We start from the raw sequence: 5,078 nt of genomic DNA on the forward strand, positions 1-5,078 counted from the left end.
TCAATCGTAGATTTAGCGTTAGTCTGGGTAAGCTGCTTGATCAAGGCCTGATCAACGGGCCTAACTCAAACGACTCTTTACGCAATTGGCTAGTGGTGTAAAACCAGCCAATAGTGCGCCAGGGGGGAAAGCCAGCTTGGTGATTGGCTCCCGCAAAAGTGTATCAAAACTAGAAAGAAATGTATTGCTCTTCTTCAGACCCTTCTGCAGGGCAAACTCAAATCGCCCATCCGGCAGGATGGGCGGGGCTACCCCAGTCTAAGGGGGGCTTGGCACTTGGTTCTATGAACCTCCTTACTGTACTGACAGTGAGATATTGTTGTTTCTCTTTCTTCTGACAAATGTACTACTTATAAGTCGCTTTGGATAGAAGCGTCTGCTAAATGCCCTAAATAGGGCCACTCAGGGGCCACTCCGGAAAGCGCTATATATATACAATCCATTGTTTGTTCCAAAATCCTAGTCTTTCTCTAATTGGGATTTGTGCCATGTATCATGTATCATGCAACCTATCAATGTGTTCGAACAATCTCTACATCTATAACTGACACTGTACATAATGATTGTGTCATATATGCCACTTTTGTGCTCGTATACTTTACTGAAATAACTGAAGTTAGGGGCGTTGTCATCCCTTGAACAACCTGTACATATGCTTTGTTCATCTGAATAAACGTTGTGCCTCAGAGTGATCCTGCCTTGCGTCACATTGATTCTGGAGCTCGCTGCTTTGCTTAGAGACGACGCCACATTAGGCGACCGAATAGATAGCGAAAGAGCGTATAACAGTGTTTTTGGCTGGTTTCAGCAGTGGAGTGAGTAGGGACACACAACATTAGGTTTTGAATAACTGGTGTAATGGCCTCTTCTTTTTGGAAACGAGACAAATACCACGGTCTATAATAACATGGACAGTCAGGTCACAAGTTGATCTGGCTGCTTTTCCAGTTTTCAGGAAGAAGACTAGTTGTGATTTTTAGTACTGCAGCTGCTAGCATCTCCGTGGCTCAACGGTACAATGGAATAGATTCCCAACTTGCAATATTTTTCCCCCACAATGGAATGACTTCGAATCCCGTAATGTTTATATATTTGTAAACATAAATTTTCCATTCATTTTGGCTTAAAACTGTTAAACGTGACACGTTTCCTCCAATTAGACTCCAAATACGAATGAGACGGGAATGTTTTTACCATTTTTATTGAAAACGAATCAAAGAGGCATTCGCAAGGACAGCTACGAGTCTGGTCCCAATTTCCAACAGCTGCCGTAGCCACGACAACAAGCGACGCATTCGGCGGATGGTCACCAGTTAACACGGTCACCATTTGAACTGAAACACCGGTATTGCCTAGGGATAAGTAGGTTGGAAACTTAATTTTATACATGTTTGTCATGCATGTTTATGCAACACAACTCTAGTCTAGTAATGGTAAAGTAAACATAAACAATGAACATACTCGTACCTGCTGGCTTGAAGGGGACCATGATCCTGCCTGAAATGTAAGTATGCTGCCAACCACAGCGACAAAGACATGCTTACTACTCTCTCCCTGTCCCGGTAAGTGGTACCCTGACGGTGTCGATGACAATCAATCACGAGGAAAACTAGTTAGCACTATCAAAAATAATCACACTGAAGACATGACCAGCCTACTCGGCTTCGGCTACGTTTGCAAACAACATTTTCACCAGAGAAAGAGGTAAAAGCTTAGAAATAAAAAAACGTTGACTTTCACTCGATGCTATTCACTGACAGTAAAAAAAAAAGTTGTTATTGTATGCACTGCTGTTCATAGACTACTAGCTCCAGCGCTCCTTGCTGCATTTCTAAATAGCTCACCAGGACACTTCACCAACTCTCCAGTCATTCTCCTCTGACCATGCATTTATTTGTCTTTGACGGCCATCGGCTCTCGGTATTTCCTCATTCGCCCTCTCACGTCTAACCGGTTCGAAATTATATGGCTGTGGGCCATCATAAATGTTAACTGTGGGTCTTGCCGCCTCTTCCTCATCCCAGTTAGACGCCATAGTGCTCTAGTAGCAGCTACAAGGCTGAGGCTACCTTCCACCACGACTACCTTATGTGACGTCATCGCCGAGCGCGTAAAAAAATAACCGTTACTAACCAAAAACTACAAAAACTGGACTTTAACACCATTTTGGAGACATTTCTAACTTTATATACATATCTTGAGTGCTTTATGTACCCATTAATCGACAGTGGTGTTTAACCTGCACATTGGGCTTTAATAGACCATTTTCGTTGCTTCAAGGAGCTCTGGCGGTCTTTGTATATATATATATATATATATATATCTTTTTTTTATTATTATTTATTTCGGATAAATCGGATTGTTGTATTTTACATCTGCGACATTTCTCAACACAACTACACAGTGTAGTTGTGTTGAGAAATGTCACAGATGTAAAATCGCTGTTAACGTAAAAACGGACAGTGAGGAGAATCCTTCCTGGTTTCACGTCCTCCGTTAACCAATGGGATGAATGCTCAAAACGTCTCTATTACATTGTAATGAGTTGAAAACCCCTGCGTCGAATTAAGACGAAAAAGGACACCCTTTGCGTCAGCCGGTAACGCCAAAAGCCCCTGATCAAGCGTCGATTTTTGACAAACTCGGACTACTGTTTGCATGACAGGTGCATTCTCCTCTCCCCCAGCCCATACCAAACCAAACCAGTTTCACCCCCCGCCATAATGGAAGATAAAAGTATGAGCAAGTGTACACAGAATCAAGCAGTCGTGTACAGGGGACTAACAAACATAGCACCAGAAGACGGTGAGACATCAGCAAAACCACCGGCACAGCAGGAAGGAGTCAGAACAGCTGACAGAACTGGAGCCAGTCCGGAAGACACAACGTGACAGAAACAAGGACAGAGAGGCCACGCAGGCCAGCCCGGGGGCCAGCCCGGGCCTAGAAGACAGTGGGGACTCCGGTCCAGATGTTTCTGACTACCAGGATGAGTCCTGAACTTCAAGACAGAATGGAAGGGGTCTGCACCAGCTGTCCTCGGTCGGGAGAGAGCCACCAGTCTGGAAGGCAGCGCTTCAGGGGCCTTGCCATCTTCTCCTTCTGCGCTGGTGGCCCTCTTCAGTGTCAGTGTGGAGCCAGACCAGGACCAGGCAGTGCTTGTCCGCTGCCTCTTGGAGTTGAATGATGTGGGGATGTAGGAGGGCTTACTTCATGTTCGAGTTCAGGGAGTGAGGCGGTCAAAGAACTTTGGGCAGCTTTGTTCTTGGAATGGAAGCTGTATGTTTGATAGGTATGTTAGATTGTATTTTTTTATTGTTTAAATATTTGTCATTGGTGATTGTCTTTTATTTTTAAATGTTTGTGTTTGTTGTTTATGTGTGTGTTTGGGGACATTTCTTTTTTACGTACACGTTTTTATGCTGGGCCTGTGCTCTCGCATGGACATCTTGAATGGTGGTTTGTGAGACTTCAGTCTCAAACTGAGGAATGTTGAGGATTTTCAAATGGTTGGACATGGTTTAGCCCCATTTCCCCCACCCTGCCAGACACCGTCTCTGACCCCAGTGAGTAGAGGACACCTTCCCCTTCCCTCCCTCCCTCCTGGTCTCTGAGTAGAGGACACCTTTCCCCTCCCTCCCTCCTGGTCTCTGAGTAGAGAACACCTTTCCCCTCCCTCCCTCCCTCCCTCCCTGCTGGTCCCTTTCTCTGACCCTCAGTTTGAGTTGATCAGTGTTTCACCTTCATCCGGTTCTCATCCCCCCACTACTCTTGAGGAGTCAATATACAAACATTGTCTGTGTATTGACCTTCATCCTGCTCACATCCTCCTCCCTGCCAAACCCTCCCCTTGTCTCTACGTCCAACAACAGATCCCCCTAAGACCAACAGGTCGGGTCTATCCTACCTAGGTATCACACCCTTGCTCAGCCTTGGTGTAGGTGGTTTGTGATTGGCTTGATTTAAATAACGGTAACCCAATAGGAATCAGTGTGTTACCATCGAACAGGGGGAACCCCTGGAGGTTTATTGTGTCCAGGACACTGGAGGTTGAATCAAACCAGAGGTTTATTGTGTCCAGGACACTGGAGGTTGAATCAAACCAGAGGTTTATTTGTAGGGAGGATGAGAGCAGTAGGGAATGAACAAGAGGTGGACGGAGGAGATGGATGACAGGCAGGCAGGACTACTGGCAGGTAGGCAGGCAATGGACCACACAGGGTGGATGGTAGAGGAGCACACAGGGTGGATGGTAGAGGACCACAGGGTAGATGGTAGAGGAGCACAGGGTGGATGGTAGGCAGGTACGGGGTTGGTGATCCCGGGGAAAGGAGAACACAGAGATTATGAACAGGAGGAAACATGGAACACAAAACAAATTAGGAATACAAAATGTATGAATGCCAAGACTGGTTATCTACCACTGTGGTTGAAGCAACGATGTGGCGATGAGTGTGTGAAGAACCAGGGTTTAAGTAGGGCACATGATGACCAAAGATGGATGGCAGGCCTAGCCCTACGCACACATCTGTCTGAAACTACAGCTGTAGTGACGGCAGCAGCAGCATTATTTCAGTTGGTTAACGAAACGCAGTGTTGATTGGTGACGCATCAGCGACTGTCAGTCAGGACCTGGACGAAGAACGCCTCAATGAAGAACATCTTTGGATCATTGCAGAGACCGAGCAGAGTAGAAGTTATATCATGTATTTAAATAAAATGCATATAAAGATTTACATAAAGTGTGAAAAGCTGAGATACTGCACATATTGTAAATGAAGTATGGGCCAGTCACAAAAAAGTTTGAGGCAAGCTTGACTTGACGTCTTTGTGGAATCCCTTCTTTAGCCTTGGTTCTGTTCCAAGTTGAGATATTGAAACTGTAAATAAATGCACCAACAACCTCCTTTTAGTTCTATGTAACTATAGCTTTATATCCAGCTATATATCTATACACAAATCAAACACGTTCTTTATTAATCCATCACCCATATTTCTTGCATGGTAATAAATAAAGACTTGATAAAGAATTGTACTCCAACATCCAGAAGGAACAGGGGTAGAAAAAGGTTTTTAAT

Source organism: Micromesistius poutassou (genome assembly GCF_964030765.1).
Source record: "Micromesistius poutassou genome assembly, chromosome: 14".
Lineage (NCBI taxonomy): Eukaryota > Metazoa > Chordata > Actinopteri > Gadiformes > Gadidae > Micromesistius > Micromesistius poutassou.